Genomic DNA, 17,344 nt, shown 5'->3' with positions numbered 1-17,344 from the left:
GAAGATAAACATGAAAGAGACATGAAAATATAAATTTGCATTAAAAGAGAACCAAATCCAACAAGAGTGCATCAACATAAAAAATAGGCAACAAAATAAAGGGAATAACTAGTAAAACTAAGGAATCAAGGATGTAGAAACAAGAAATTGTAAAGAAAACAAGATGAGAACAACAAATTAAACCTAGATCTAAGATGCAATTGACCTAAGAATCCTAATTTTTGAGAGAAGAGGGGGGCTTCTCTCTCTAGAAAACTAAACTACATGATATCCTACAACTAAGTGCTCCCCCCTTTTTCCAAACTTGAATTCTGCATGAAATAGCCTCAGGAATGAGTTGGATTTGGGCCTAGGAAGCTCGGAAATTGCCCCCCCAGCATTTTCCCTTTAATGAGGCCATGTGCGAGCTGTGACGCGTACGCATGGGTCACGCGTACGCATCGCTTGGCATTTTACTTCTCACGCGTACGCATCATGTCACGCGTACGCGTCGCCTGGCGACCTCATCTCCATGCGTGCGCGTCTGTCACGCGTGCACGTCGATGAATGCACTCCAAATCCTTGTTTTCCCATGAATTCTCCACTTTGCATGATTTTCTCTTCACTTCTTCCATCCAATACTTGTCTTATGAACCTGAAATCACTCAACAAACACATCAAGGCATCGAATGGAATTAAAGTGAATCAAAATCACCTATTTAAGGACCTAAAAGTATGTTTTTACACTTAAGCACAAATTAAAGGAGAATTACATAACCATGCTATTTCATTGAATAAATGTGAGAAAATGTGATAAAATCCCCTAAATTAAGCGCAAGATAAACTACAAAATTGGGATTTATCAAATCTCCCCACACTTAAACCAAGCATGTCCTCATGCTAAACTCAAGAAAGAAACAAAGGGTATCAACATTTATACAATGCAAACTACCTAAATGCAATCTACCTATATGCAATCTATCTAAATGAATGCAACTACTTGGTCAAAATAAATACATTCCCAAGAAAGCATGTATAAACATGAGGGCTAAAGGTATCTCAATGAGATCAAATCCACAATTGAATTGAGTTATTAAAATGATTTTACAAACTTGCAGGAGAAGATGATCATGGATGGAAATATGTAATTGAGCAATCGAACCCTCACCGGATGTGTATCCGCTCTAGTCACTCAAGTGTATAGGGTTGATTCACTCAATTCTCCCCTAATCATGCTTTCCAAGATTTGTTCTTCATCTAACAATCAACAATTATTTCATGCATGCATACAAATATTATGAGGACTTTCCCATAGGTTGTAATGGGGCTAGGGTCAAGGTCAGAATGCATATGGTCAAGTGAGCTTGAAATTTGAATCTTTGATTAACTTAAACTTCCCACCTAACCTATATAGCAACCTATACAATTCTAAACAACTTAACTACCCATTCTTCACTTTTTCACATACTCATGCATTCTCTTTGATCACCACACATATGCATTGATTTTTTTTATTGAACTTTCTTTTGGGGCATTTTGTCCCCTTTTTATTACTTTTCTTTTTCTTTCTTTTTCTATTTTTTTCTTTTTAATATATATTTTTCTTTATTTTATTTTTCTCATTTTTTTTCAAACTAAAATATATACAAGAGCATCAATGCATATGGTTAACATTTAATTAACACATGAGTATGTACCCAATTCTCAATATTTTCTATAAAATACAAAAATACTCTTTTATCCCAACCCGATATTCCCAACTCTCCCACAATTAAATGATAAACACTCTTACTAGCCTAAGCTAATCAAAGATCCAAACAAAGAATATTTATTATTTTTCACTTAGGCTTGTAATGTGCTAAAATTAAGAACAAATGAGTTTAACATATTCTCAAAGTTGGCTAACAATAGAAGATAAAAGTTAGGCTATTTGGGTAAGTGAGCTAATTAAAACAATGGCCTTAATCATATAAGTGTATTCATACACAAAATAATGGACATAAAAAATCAAAAACGCCGAGAAAATAAGAAAATACAACTAAAAATTCTAAAAAGACCTAAAAATGAAATGCAAAAGTGTTGGGATTGAAAACTTGTCACCCAAAAATGCCGAGAGGTCGGATGACCTCCCCACACCTAAAAGTTTGCACCATCCTCGGTGCATTCATGAATGAGTAAGGGGGTACGGCGACTCTCCGGGTTGCCACCCTCAGGTGGTGGATCAACCGGTGCTGCATGTTCTTCCTTTCACTTTCATTTTTGCTTATGGCGGTTTATCCTAAAAATAGAAAACAGGATTGTATGAAAAGTAAATGCAAAAGTGATGAGCGGATAATTTATACGCTTTTTGGCATTATTTTTTGTATGTTTTTAGTAGAATCTAGTTACTTTTAGGGATGTTTTCATTAGTTTTTATGTTAAATTCACATTTTTGGACTTTACTATGAGTTTGTGTGTTTTTCTGTGATTTCAGGTATTTTCTGGCTGAAATTGAGGAACTTGAGCAAAAATCAGATTCAGAGGTTGAAGAAGGACTGCTGATGCTATTGGATTCTGACCTCCCTGCACTCAAAGTGGATTTTCTGGAGCTACAGAACACAGAATGGCGTGCTTTCAATTGCGTTGGAAAATAGACATCCAGGGCTTTCCAGCAATATGAAATAGTCCATCCTTTGAACGAGTTTAGATGACGTAAAAGGGCGTTGAACGCCAGTTTTATGCTGCTGTCTGGAGTTAAACGCCAGAAACAAGTCACAAACCAGAGTTGAACGCCAGAAATACGTTACAACCTGACGTTCAACTCCAGAAAGAGCCTCTGCACGTGTAACATTCAAGCTCAGCCCAAGCACACACCAAGTGGGCCTCGGAAGTGGATTTATGCATCAATTACTTACTTCTGTAAACCCTAGTAGCTAGTTTATTATAAATAGGATTTTTTACTATTATTTTAGACATCTTTGAACATCTTTGGACGCCTAGTTCTTAGATCAGAGGGGCTGGCCATTCGGCCATGCCTGGACCTTTCATTTATGTATTTTCAACGGTAGAGTTTCTGCACTCCATAGATTAAGGTGTGGAGCTCTGCTGTTCCTCAAAGATTAATGCAAAGTACTACTGTTTTTCTATTCAATTCAACTTATTCCGCTTCTAAGATATTCATTCGCACTTCAACCTGAATGTGATGAACGTGACAATCATCATCATTCCCTATGAACGCGTGCCTGACAACCACTTCCGTTCTACCTTAGATTGAATGAGTATCTCTTGGATCTCTTAATCAGAATCTTCGTGGTATAAGCTAGATTGATGGCGGCATTCATGAGAGTCCAGAAAGTCTAAACCTTGTCTGTGGTATTCCGAGTAGGACTCTATGATTGAATGACTGTGATGAACTTCAAACTCGCGAGTGCTGGGCGTAGTGACAGACGCAAAAGGAGGGTGAATCCTATTCCAGCATGATCGAGAACCTCAGATGATTAGCCATGCTGTGATAGAGCATTTGGACCATTTTCACAAGAGGATAGGATGCAGCCATTGGGAAGGGTAACGCCTCCAGACGATTAGCCATGCAGTGACAGCGCATCGGACCATTTTCCAGAGAGGATCAAAAGTAGCCATTGACAACGGTGATGTCCTTACATAAAGCCAGCCATAGAAAGGAGTAAGATTGATTGGATGAAGACAGCAGGAAAGCAGAAGTTTAGAGGGACGAAAGCATCTCCATGCATTTATCTGAAATTCTCACCAAGGATTTACATAAGTATTTCTATCCCTGTTTTATTATTAATATTCAAAAACTCCATAACCATTCTATATCCGCCTGACTGAGATTTACAAGATGACCATAGCTTGCTTCATACCAACAATCTCCGTGGGATCGACCCTTACTCGCGTAAGGTTTATTACTTGGACGACCCAGTGCACTTGCTGGTTAGTTGTGCGAAGTTGTGATAAAAAGTTGAGATTACAATTGAGCGTACCATGTTGATGGCGCCATTGATGATCCCAATTTCGTGCACCAAGTTTTTGGCGCCGTTGCCGGGGATTGTTCGAGTTTGGACAACTAACGGTTCATCTTGTTGCTCAGATTGGGTAACTTTCTTTTCGTTCTTTTCAAAAAGTTTTCAAAAATTTTTCAAAAAATCTTTCAAAAATATATTTTTCTTCAGAATTTTTAAGAATGAATTCTAGAGTTTCATGAAGCATGTTGAAGCATGCTGGCTATAAAACCATGTCTAAATTCTTTTGGACAGAGGTTTTGGCTTAAAATTGAATGAATTACTCCCATATTCATGCTAAAGCTTGACTAGCTATTAAGCCATGTCTAACCCTCAGATTGGAGCTTTAGATTAAGATTGTAAGATTCCTGGAATTCATATTAAAAATTTTGGAATCCTTATTTTTCTTTTTCAAATGATTTTCAAAAAATATAAAATAAAAATACAAAAAAAAAATCATAAAATCATAAAAATCAAAAATATTTTTTGTGTTTCTTGTTTGAGTCTTGAGTCAACTTCAAGTTTGGTGTCAATTGCATACTCATCTTGCATTTTTCGAAAATTGCATTCATGCATTGCATTCATCATGATCTTCAAGTTGTTCTTGATAAAACCTTCTTGATTGATCTTCATATTATATTGTTTTGTGTTGTATGATGTTTTTCATATGCATTCTTGAATTCTTAGTGCCTGAGCATTAAAGATTTCGAAGTTTGGTGTCTTTCATGTTTTCTTTGCATTAAAAATTTTTCAAAAATATGTTTTTGATGTTCATCATGATCTTCAAAGTGTTCTTGGTGTTCATCTTGACATTCATAGCATTTTTGCATGCATTCATTGTTTTGATCCAAAATTTTCATGCATTGCATCATTTTCATGTTTTTTCTCTCTCATCATTAAAAATTCAAAAATAAAAAAAATATCTTCCCCTTTTTCTCTCTTAAAATTTCGAAAATTAGATTTGACTTTTTCAAAAATTTTTAAAATCTAGTTGTTTTTATGAGTCAAATCAAATTTTCAATTTAAAAATCTTATCTTTTTCAAAATCTTTTTCAAAAAAAAAAATCAAATCTTTTTCACTTTTCTTATTTATTTTCGAAAATTTTAAAAATATTTTTCAAAAATCTTTTTCTTATCTTTATCACATAATTTTCGAAAATAACATCATCAATTAATGTTTTGATTCAAAAATTTCAAGTTTGTTACTTACTTGTTAAGAAAGATTCAAACTTTAAGTTCTAGAATCATATCTTGTGATTTCTTGTGAATCAAGTCATTAATTGTGATTTTAAAAATCAAATCTTTTTCAAAACTAATTTCAATCATATCTTTTCAAAAATATCTTCTTATCTTATCTTTTTCAAAATTTGATTTTAAAATATCTTTTCTAACTTCTCATCTTCTTATCTTTTCAAAATTGATTTTCAAATTTGTTTCAACTAACTAACTAACTTTTTGTTTGTTTCTTATCTTTTTCAAAACTACCTAACTAACTCTCTCTCTCTCTCTAATTTTTGAAAATATCTTCCCTCTTTTTCAAAAATTTTTTTAATTAACTAATTATTTTAATTTTTGAAAATTACTAACCTTTTTCAAAAACTATTTTCGAAAATCACTAACCCTTTTTCAAAAATAATTTTCAAAAATCCTGCTCCCTCATCTCCTTCTAATTATTTATTCATCTACTAACACTTCTCTTCATCTCACATCACTGCTCATATCCTTACCTTTGTATTTGGATTCTTCATTCTTCTTCACCCCTATTCCTTTTCTTCTTCTACTAACAATAAGGAACCTCTTTACTGTGACATAGAGGATTCCTCTTCTTTTCTTGTTCTCTTCTCTTTCTTATGAGCAGGAACAAGGAAAAAGGCATTCTTGTTGAAGCTGATCCAGAACCTGAAAGGACTCTGAAGAGGAAACTAAGAGAAGCTAAATTACAACAATCCAGAGACAACCTTATTGAAAATTTCGAACAAGTAAAGGAGATGGCAGCCGAACCCAACAACAATAATGCAAGGAGAATGCTTGGTGACTTTACTGCACCAAATTCCAATTTACATGGAAGAAGAATCTCCATTCCTGCCATTGGAGCAAACAACTTTGAGCTGAAACTTCAATTAGTTTCTCTGATGCAGCAGAACTGCAAGTTTCATGGACTTCCATCTGAAGATCCTTTTAGTTCTTAACTAAATTTTTGCAGATATGTGATATTGTTAAGATCAATGGAGTAGATCCTGAAGTCTACAGGCTCATGCTTTTCCCTTTTGCTGTAAGAGACAGAGCTAGAGTGTGGTTGGACTCTCAACCCAGAGATAGCCTGAACTCTTGGGATAAGCTGGTCACGGCTTTCTTAGCCAAGTTCTTTCCTCCTCAAAAGCTGAGCAAGCTTAGAGTGGATGTTCAGACCTTCAGACAGAAGGAAGGTGAATCCCTCTATGAAGCTTGGGAGAGATACAAGCAACTGACCAAAAAGTGTCCTTCTGACATGCTTTCAGAATGGACCATCCTGGATATATTCTATGATGGTCTGTCTGAACTAGCTAAGATGTCATTGGATACTTCTGCAGGTAGATCCATTCACCTAAAGAAAATGCCTGCAGAAGCTCAAGAACTCATTGACATGGTTGCTAATAACCAGTTCATGTACACTTCTGAGAGGAATCTTGTGAATAATGGGATGCCTCAGAAGAAGGGAGTTCTTAAAATTGATACTCTGAATGCCATACTGGCTTAGAATAAAATATTGACTCAGAAAGTCAATGTGATTTCTCAGAGTCTGAATGGAATGCAAGCTGCATCCAACAGTACTCAAGAGGCACCTTCTGAAGAAGAAGCTTATGATCCTGAAAACCCTGCAATAGCAGAGGTAAATTATATGGGTGAACCATATGGAAAAACATATAATCCATCATGGAGGAATCACCCAAATCTCTCATGGAAGGATCAACAAAAGCCTCAACAAGGCTTTAATAATGGTGGAAGAAACAGGTTTAATAGTAATAAACCTTTTCCATCATCCACTCAGCAACAGACAGAGAATTCTGAACAAAATACCTCTAATTTAGCAAACTTAGTCTCTGATCTATCTAAGGCCACTGTAAGTTTCATGAATGAAACAAGGTCCTCTATTAGAAATTTGGAGGCACAAGTGGGCCAGCTGAGTAAAAGGATCACTGAAATCCCTCCTAGTACTCTCCCAAGCAATACAGAAGAAAATCCAAAAGGAGAGTGCAAGGCCATTGAATTGATCACCATGGCCAAACCTGTAAGGGAAGGAGAGGACGTGAATCCCAGTGAGGAAGACCTCCTGGGACGTCCAGTGATCAATAAGGTGCTTCCCTCTGAGGAACCAAAGGAATCTGAGGCTCAACTAGAGACCATAGAGATTCCATTAGACCTCCTTATGCTATTCATGAGCTCTGATGAGTACTCCTCTTCTGAAGAGAATGAGGATGTTACTGAAGAGCAAGTTACCAAGTACCTTAGTGCAATCATGAAGCTGAATGCCAAATTATTTGGTATTGAGACTTGGGAAGATGAACCTCCCTTGTTCACCAATGAACTGAGTGATCTGGATCAACTGACATTGCCTCAGAAGAAACAGGATCCTGGAAAGTTCTTAATACCTTGTACCATAGGCACCATGACCTTTGAGAAGGCTCTGTGTGACCTTGGGTCAGGAATAAACCTCATGCCACTCTCTGTAATGGAGAAACTAAGAACCCTTGAGGTACAGGAAGCCAATTTCTCATTAGAAATGGCAGACAAATCCATGAAAATAGCTTATGGACAAGTAGAGGACATGTTAGTAAAGGTTGAAGGCCTTTACATCCCTGCTGATTTTATAGTCCTAGATACTGGGAGGGATGAGGATGAATCCATCATCCTTGGAAGACCCTTCCTAGCCACAGCAAGAGCTGTGATTGATGTTGACAGAGGTGAACTAGTCCTTCAATTGAATGAGGACTCCCTTGTGTTTAAAACTCAAGGATCTCTCTTTGTACCCATGGAGAGGAAGCATAAAAAGCTTCTCTCACTGCAGAGTCAACCAAAGCTCCCACAGTCAAACTCTAAGTTTGGTGTTGGGAGGCCACAACCAAACTCTAAGTTTGGTGTTGAACTCCCATATCCAAACTCTAAGTTTGGTGTTGGAAAGTCTCAACAATGCTCTGAACATCTCTGAGGCTCCATGAGAGCCCACTATCAAGCTATTGACATTAAAGAAGCACTTGTTGGGAGGCAACCCAATTTTTATTTATCTAATTTTATTTTTCTTGTTTTCTCATGTTTTATTAGGTTCATGATCATGTGGAGTCACAAAATAAAAAAAAATTGAAAACGGAATGAAAAACAGCAGAAGAAAAATCACACCCTGGAGGAGGATCTCACTGGCGTTTAAACGCCAGTAAGAAGCATCTGGCTGGCGTTCAACGCCAGAACAGAGCATGGTTCTGGCGCTGAACGCCCAAAATGGGCAGCATCTGGGCGTTTGAACGCCAAAAGTGTACCCTGGAGAAGAGCTGGCGCTGAACGCCCAGAACAAGCATGGTTCTGGCATTCAACGCCAGAAATGGGCAACAAATGGGCGTTCAACACCCAGAACAAGCACCAATCTGGCGCTGAATGCCCAGAGTTATGTGCAAGGGCATTTTACATGCCTAATGGGTACAGGGATGTAAATCTTTGACACCTCAGGATCTGTGGACACCACAGGATCATCTCAGGATCTATGAATCTCACAGGATCCCCACCCACCTCACCCTCTCTCTCTCTCCATTCATGGTCATCCCTTCTGTTTTCCATTCACCACTCACATCCATACACATATCCCTCCATCTCCTCCATATCTTCTTCTTCTTCTTCTATTCTTTCTTCTTTTGCTCGAGGGCGAGCAACATTCTAAGTTTGGTGTGGTAAAAGCATAAGCTTTTTGTTTTTCCATTACCATTGATGGCACCTAAGACCGGAGAAACCTCTAGAAAAGGGGAAGGGAAGACAAAAGCTTCCACCTCCGAGTCATGGGAGATGGAAAGATTCATCTCAAGGGTTTATAGCTCAGTGGTAGAACATGTGGCTGCAAATCAAGAGATCCCTGAGATACCTCAGGGGATGCACTTCCCTCCACATAAATATTGGGAGCAAATCAACACCTCCCTAGGAGAATTAAGTTCCAACATGGGACAATTAAGGGTGGAACATCAAGAGCACTCCATCATCCTTCATGAAATTAGAGAAGATCAAAAAGCAATGAGGGAGGAGCAACAAAGACAAGGAAGAGACATAGAAGAGCTCAAGGACATCATTGGTTCCTCAAGAAAAAAATGCCACCATCACTAAGGTGGACTCATTCCTTGTTCTTAAATTCTCTGTTTTTTGTTTTCTTTATGTTAAGTGCTTATCCATGTTTATGTCTTATTACATGATCATTAGTAGTTAGTAACTTTGTCTTAAAGTTATGAATGTCCTATGAATCCATCACCTCTCTTAAATGAAAAATGTTTTAATTCAAAAGAACAAGAAGTACAAGAGTTTCAAATTTATCCTTGAACTTAGTTTAATTATATTGATGTGGTGACAATACTTTTTGTTTTCTGAATGAATGCTTGAACAGTGCATATGTCTTTTGAAGTTGTTGTTTATGAATGTTAAATATGTTGGCTCTTGAAAGAATGATGACAAGGAGACATGTTATTTGATAATCTGAAAAATCATAAAAATGATTCTTGAAGCAAGAAAAAGCAGCAAAGAACAAAGCTTGCAAAAAAAAATAGACGAAAAAAAATAGAAAGAAAAAGAAAAAGCAAGCAGAAAAAGCCAAAAGCTCTTAAAATCAAGAGGCAAGAGCAAAAAGCCAATAACCCTTAAAACCAAAAGGCAAGGGCAAATAAAAAGGATCCCAAGGCTTTGAGCATCAGTGGATAGGAGGGCCTAAAGGAATAAAATCCTGGTCTAAGCGGCTAAACCGAGCTGTCCCTAACCATGTGCTTGTGGCGTGTAGGTGTCAAGTGAAAACTTGAGACTGAGCGGTTAAAGTCAAGGTCCAAAGCAAAAAAAAGAGTGTGCTTAAGAACCCTGGACACCTCTAATTGGGGACTTTAGCAAAGCTGAGTCACAATCTAAAAAGGTTCACCCAATTATGTGTCTGTGGCATTTATGTATCCGGTGGTAATACTGGAAAACAAAGTGCTTAGGGCCACGGCCAAGACTCATAAAGTAGCTGTGTTCAAGAATCAACATACTAAACTAGGAGAATCAATAATACTATCTGAACTCTGAGTTCCTATAGATGCCAATCATTCTGAACCTCAATGGATAAAGTGAGATGCCAAAACTATTCAAGAGGCAAAAAGCTACAAGTCCCGCTCATCTGATTGGAGCTATGTTTCATTGATAGTTTGGAATTTATAGTATATTCTCTTCTTTTTATCCTATTTGATTTTCATTTGCTTGGGGACAAGCAACAATTTAAGTTTGGTGTTGTGATGAGCGGATAATTTATACACTTTTTGGCATTGTTTTTAGTATGTTTTTAGTAGAATCTAGTTACTTTTAGGGATGTTTTCATTAGTTTTTATATTAAATTCACATTTCTGGACTTTACTACGAGTTTGTGTGTTTTTCTATGATTTCATGTATTTTCTGGCTGAAATTGAGGGACTTGAGCAAAAATCAGATTCAGAGGTTGAAGAAGGACTGCTGACGCTGTTGGATTCTGACCTCCCTGCACTCAAAGTGGATTTTCTAGAGCTACAGAACTCAAAATGGCGCGCTTTCAATTGCGTTGGAAAGTAGACATCTAGGGCTTTCCAGCAATTTATGATAGTCCATACTTTGAACGAGTTTAGATGACGTAAAAGGGCGTTAAACACCAGTTCTACGCTGCTGTTTGGAGTTAAACGCTAGAAACAAGTCACAAACCAGAGTTGAACGCCAGAAATACGTTACAACCTGGCGTTCAACTCCAGAAAGAGCCTCTGCACGTGTAACATTCAATCTCAGCCCAAGCACACACCAAGTGGGCCCCGGAAGTGGATTTATGCATCAATTACTTACTTCTGTAAACCCTAGTAGCTAGTTTATTATAAATAGGACTTTTTACTATTATTTTAGACATCTTTGAACATCTTTGGACGCCTAGTTCTTAGATCAGAGGGGCTGGCCATTCGGCCATGCCTGGACCTTTCATTTATGTATTTTCAACAGTAGAGTTTCTGCACTCCATAGATTAAGGTGTGGAGCTCTGCTATTCCTCAAAGATTAATGCAAAGTACTACTGTTTTTCTATTCAATTCAACTTATTCCGCTTCTAAGATATTCATTCGCACTTCAACCTGAATGTGATGAACGTGACAATCATCATCATTCCCTATGAACGCGTGCCTGACAACCACTTCCGTCCTACCTTAGATTGAATGAGTATCTCTTGGATCTCTTAATCAGAATCTTCGTGGTATAAGCTAGATTGATGGCGGCATTCATGAGAGTCCAGAAAGTCTAAACCTTGTCTGTGGTATTCCGAGTAGGACTCTATGATTGAATGACTGTGATGAACTTCAAACTCGCGAGTGCTGGGCGTAGTGACAGACGCAAAAGGAGGGTGAATCCTATTCCAGCATGATCGAGAACCTCAGATGATTAGCCATGCTGTGACAGAGCATTTGGACCATTTTCACAAGAGGATAGGATGCAGCCATTGGGAAGGGTGACGCCTCCAGACGATTAGCCATGCAGTGACAGCGCATCGGACCATTTTCCAGAGAGGATCAAAAGTAGCCATTGACAACGGTGATGTCCTTACATAAAGCCAGCCATAGAAAGGAGTAAGATTGATTGGATGAAGACAGCAGGAAAGCAGAAGTTTAGAGGGACGAAAGCATCTCCATGCATTTATCTGAAATTCTCACCAAGGATTTACATAAGTATTTCTATCCCTGTTTTATTATTAATATTCAAAAACTCCATAACCATTCTATATCCGCCTGACTGAGATTTACAAGATGACCATAGCTTGCTTCATACCAACAATCTCCGTGGGATCGACCCTTACTCGCGTAAGGTTTATTACTTGGACGACCCAGTGCACTTGCTGGTTAGTTGTGCGAAGTTGTGATAAAAAGTTGAGATTACAATTGAGCGTACCATGTTGATGGCGCCATTGATGATCCCAATTTCGTGCACCAAGTTTTTGGCGCCGTTGCCGGGGATTGTTCGAGTTTGGACAACTAACGGTTCATCTTGTTGCTCAGATTGGGTAACTTTCTTTTCGTTCTTTTCAAAAAGTTTTCAAAAATTTTTCAAAAAATCTTTCAAAAATATATTTTTCTTCAGAATTTTTAAGAATGAATTCTAGAGTTTCATGAAGCATGTTGAAGCATGCTGGCTATAAAACCATGTCTAAATTCTTTTGGACAGAGGTTTTGGCTTAAAATTGAATGAATTACTCCCATATTCATGCTAAAGCTTGACTAGCTATTAAGCCATGTCTAACCCTCAGATTGGAGCTTTAGATTAAGATTGTAAGATTCCTGGAATTCATATTAAAAATTTTGGAATCCTTATTTTTCTTTTTCAAATGATTTTCAAAAAATATAAAATAAAAATACAAAAAAAAAATCATAAAATCATAAAAATCAAAAATATTTTTTGTGTTTCTTGTTTGAGTCTTGAGTCAACTTCAAGTTTGGTGTCAATTGCATACTCATCTTGCATTTTTCGAAAATTGCATTCATGCATTGCATTCATCATGATCTTCAAGTTGTTCTTGATAAAACCTTCTTGATTGATCTTCATATTATATTGTTTTGTGTTGTATGATGTTTTTCATATGCATTCTTGAATTCTTAGTGCCTGAGCATTAAAGATTTCGAAGTTTGGTGTCTTTCATGTTTTCTTTGCATTAAAAATTTTTCAAAAATATGTTTTTGATGTTCATCATGATCTTCAAAGTGTTCTTGGTGTTCATCTTGACATTCATAGCATTTTTGCATGCATTCATTGTTTTGATCCAAAATTTTCATGCATTGCATCATTTTCATGTTTTTTCTCTCTCATCATTAAAAATTCAAAAATAAAAAAAATATCTTCCCCTTTTTCTCTCTTAAAATTTCGAAAATTAGATTTGACTTTTTCAAAAATTTTTAAAATCTAGTTGTTTTTATGAGTCAAATCAAATTTTCAATTTAAAAATCTTATCTTTTTCAAAATCTTTTTCAAAAAAAAAAATCAAATCTTTTTCACTTTTCTTATTTATTTTCGAAAATTTTAAAAATATTTTTCAAAAATCTTTTTCTTATCTTTATCACATAATTTTCGAAAATAACATCATCAATTAATGTTTTGATTCAAAAATTTCAAGTTTGTTACTTACTTGTTAAGAAAGATTCAAACTTTAAGTTCTAGAATCATATCTTGTGATTTCTTGTGAATCAAGTCATTAATTGTGATTTTAAAAATCAAATCTTTTTCAAAACTAATTTCAATCATATCTTTTCAAAAATATCTTCTTATCTTATCTTTTTCAAAATTTGATTTTAAAATATCTTTTCTAACTTCTCATCTTCTTATCTTTTCAAAATTGATTTTCAAATTTGTTTCAACTAACTAACTAACTTTTTGTTTGTTTCTTATCTTTTTCAAAACTACCTAACTAACTCTCTCTCTCTCTCTAATTTTTGAAAATATCTTCCCTCTTTTTCAAAAATTTTTTTAATTAACTAATTATTTTAATTTTTGAAAATTACTAACCTTTTTCAAAAACTATTTTCGAAAATCACTAACCCTTTTTCAAAAATAATTTTCAAAAATCCTGCTCCCTCATCTCCTTCTAATTATTTATTCATCTACTAACACTTCTCTTCATCTCACATCACTGCTCATATCCTTACCTTTGTATTTGGATTCTTCATTCTTCTTCACCCCTATTCCTTTTCTTCTTCTACTAACAATAAGGAACCTCTTTACTGTGACATAGAGGATTCCTCTTCTTTTCTTGTTCTCTTCTCTTTCTTATGAGCAGGAACAAGGAAAAAGGCATTCTTGTTGAAGCTGATCCAGAACCTGAAAGGACTCTGAAGAGGAAACTAAGAGAAGCTAAATTACAACAATCCAGAGACAACCTTATTGAAAATTTCGAACAAGTAAAGGAGATGGCAGCCGAACCCAACAACAATAATGCAAGGAGAATGCTTGGTGACTTTACTGCACCAAATTCCAATTTACATGGAAGAAGAATCTCCATTCCTGCCATTGGAGCAAACAACTTTGAGCTGAAACTTCAATTAGTTTCTCTGATGCAGCAGAACTGCAAGTTTCATGGACTTCCATCTGAAGATCCTTTTAGTTCTTAACTAAATTTTTGCAGATATGTGATATTGTTAAGATCAATGGAGTAGATCCTGAAGTCTACAGGCTCATGCTTTTCCCTTTTGCTGTAAGAGACAGAGCTAGAGTGTGGTTGGACTCTCAACCCAGAGATAGCCTGAACTCTTGGGATAAGCTGGTCACGGCTTTCTTAGCCAAGTTCTTTCCTCCTCAAAAGCTGAGCAAGCTTAGAGTGGATGTTCAGACCTTCAGACAGAAGGAAGGTGAATCCCTCTATGAAGCTTGGGAGAGATACAAGCAACTGACCAAAAAGTGTCCTTCTGACATGCTTTCAGAATGGACCATCCTGGATATATTCTATGATGGTCTGTCTGAACTAGCTAAGATGTCATTGGATACTTCTGCAGGTAGATCCATTCACCTAAAGAAAATGCCTGCAGAAGCTCAAGAACTCATTGACATGGTTGCTAATAACCAGTTCATGTACACTTCTGAGAGGAATCTTGTGAATAATGGGATGCCTCAGAAGAAGGGAGTTCTTAAAATTGATACTCTGAATGCCATACTGGCTTAGAATAAAATATTGACTCAGAAAGTCAATGTGATTTCTCAGAGTCTGAATGGAATGCAAGCTGCATCCAACAGTACTCAAGAGGCACCTTCTGAAGAAGAAGCTTATGATCCTGAAAACCCTGCAATAGCAGAGGTAAATTATATGGGTGAACCATATGGAAAAACATATAATCCATCATGGAGGAATCACCCAAATCTCTCATGGAAGGATCAACAAAAGCCTCAACAAGGCTTTAATAATGGTGGAAGAAACAGGTTTAATAGTAATAAACCTTTTCCATCATCCACTCAGCAACAGACAGAGAATTCTGAACAAAATACCTCTAATTTAGCAAACTTAGTCTCTAATCTATCTAAGGCCACTGTAAGTTTCATGAATGAAACAAGGTCCTCTATTAGAAATTTGGAGGCACAAGTGGGCCAGCTGAGTAAAAGGATCACTGAAATCCCTCCTAGTACTCTCCCAAGCAATACAGAAGAAAATCCAAAAGGAGAGTGCAAGGCCATTGAATTGATCACCATGGCCAAACCTGTAAGGGAAGGAGAGGACGTGAATCCCAGTGAGGAAGACCTCCTGGGACGTCCAGTGATCAATAAGGTGCTTCCCTCTGAGGAACCAAAGGAATCTGAGGCTCAACTAGAGACCATAGAGATTCCATTAGACCTCCTTATGCTATTCATGAGCTCTGATGAGTACTCCTCTTCTGAAGAGAATGAGGATGTTACTGAAGAGCAAGTTACCAAGTACCTTAGTGCAATCATGAAGCTGAATGCCAAATTATTTGGTATTGAGACTTGGGAAGATGAACCTCCCTTGTTCACCAATGAACTGAGTGATCTGGATCAACTGACATTGCCTCAGAAGAAACAGGATCCTGGAAAGTTCTTAATACCTTGTACCATAGGCACCATGACCTTTGAGAAGGCTCTGTGTGACCTTGGGTCAGGAATAAACCTCATGCCACTCTCTGTAATGGAGAAACTAAGAACCCTTGAGGTACAGGAAGCCAATTTCTCATTAGAAATGGCAGACAAATCCATGAAAATAGCTTATGGACAAGTAGAGGACATGTTAGTAAAGGTTGAAGGCCTTTACATCCCTGCTGATTTTATAGTCCTAGATACTGGGAGGGATGAGGATGAATCCATCATCCTTGGAAGACCCTTCCTAGCCACAGCAAGAGCTGTGATTGATGTTGACAGAGGTGAACTAGTCCTTCAATTGAATGAGGACTCCCTTGTGTTTAAAACTCAAGGATCTCTCTTTGTACCCATGGAGAGGAAGCATAAAAAGCTTCTCTCACTGCAGAGTCAACCAAAGCTCCCACAGTCAAACTCTAAGTTTGGTGTTGGGAGGCCACAACCAAACTCTAAGTTTGGTGTTGAACTCCCATATCCAAACTCTAAGTTTGGTGTTGGAAAGTCTCAACAATGCTCTGAACATCTCTGAGGCTCCATGAGAGCCCACTATCAAGCTATTGACATTAAAGAAGCACTTGTTGGGAGGCAACCCAATTTTTATTTATCTAATTTTATTTTTCTTGTTTTCTCATGTTTTATTAGGTTCATGATCATGTGGAGTCACAAAATAAAAAAAAATTGAAAACGGAATGAAAAACAGCAGAAGAAAAATCACACCCTGGAGGAGGATCTCACTGGCGTTTAAACGCCAGTAAGAAGCATCTGGCTGGCGTTCAACGCCAGAACAGAGCATGGTTCTGGCGCTGAACGCCCAAAATGGGCAGCATCTGGGCGTTTGAACGCCAAAAGTGTACCCTGGAGAAGAGCTGGCGCTGAACGCCCAGAACAAGCATGGTTCTGGCATTCAACGCCAGAAATGGGCAACAAATGGGCGTTCAACGCCCAGAACAAGCACCAATCTGGCGCTGAATGCCCAGAGTTATGTGCAAGGGCATTTTACATGCCTAATGGGTACAGGGATGTAAATCCTTGACACCTCAGGATCTGTGGACACCACAGGATCATCTCAGGATCTATGAATCTCACAGGATCCCCACCCACCTCACCCTCTCTCTCTCTCTATTCATGGTCATCCCTTCTGTTTTCCATTCACCACTCACATCCATACACATATCCCTCCATCTCCTCCATATCTTCTTCTTCTTCTTCTATTCTTTCTTCTTTTGCTCGAGGGCGAGCAACATTCTAAGTTTGGTGTGGTAAAAGCATAAGCTTTTTGTTTTTCCATTACCATTGATGGCACCTAAGACCGGAGAAACCTCTAGAAAAGGGGAAGGGAAGACAAAAGCTTCCACCTCCGAGTCATGGGAGATGGAAAGATTCATCTCAAGGGTTTATAGCTCAGTGGTAGAACATGTGGCTGCAAATCAAGAGATCCCTGAGATACCTCAGGGGATGCACTTCCCTCCACATAAATATTGGGAGCAAATCAACACCTCCCTAGGAGAATTAAGTTCCAACATGGGACAATTAAGGGTGGAACATCAAGA

At 37.5% G+C, this 17,344-nt stretch overlaps 2 non-coding genes across 2 annotated transcripts; both read right to left on the bottom strand.

The window, feature by feature from the left end:
* Positions 1-6,363: 6,363 nt before the first annotated feature.
* LOC148567279 (small nucleolar RNA R71) lies at positions 6,364-6,471 on the bottom strand. The gene has a single exon (XR_015881943.1). It is a non-coding gene; the product is annotated as a small nucleolar RNA R71 (small nucleolar RNA).
* An 8,052-nt stretch (positions 6,472-14,523) lies between these two features.
* Positions 14,524-14,631, bottom strand: LOC148567278 (small nucleolar RNA R71). The gene has a single exon (XR_015881941.1). It is a non-coding gene; the product is annotated as a small nucleolar RNA R71 (small nucleolar RNA).
* Positions 14,632-17,344: the final 2,713 nt, after the last annotated feature.

Source organism: Arachis ipaensis, chromosome B4 (genome assembly GCF_059453495.1).
Source record: "Arachis ipaensis isolate K30076 ecotype BB chromosome B4, ASM5945349v1, whole genome shotgun sequence".
In the NCBI taxonomy this organism is placed as follows: domain Eukaryota; kingdom Viridiplantae; phylum Streptophyta; class Magnoliopsida; order Fabales; family Fabaceae; genus Arachis; species Arachis ipaensis.
This window is presented reverse-complemented; position numbering and strand designations above follow the sequence as displayed.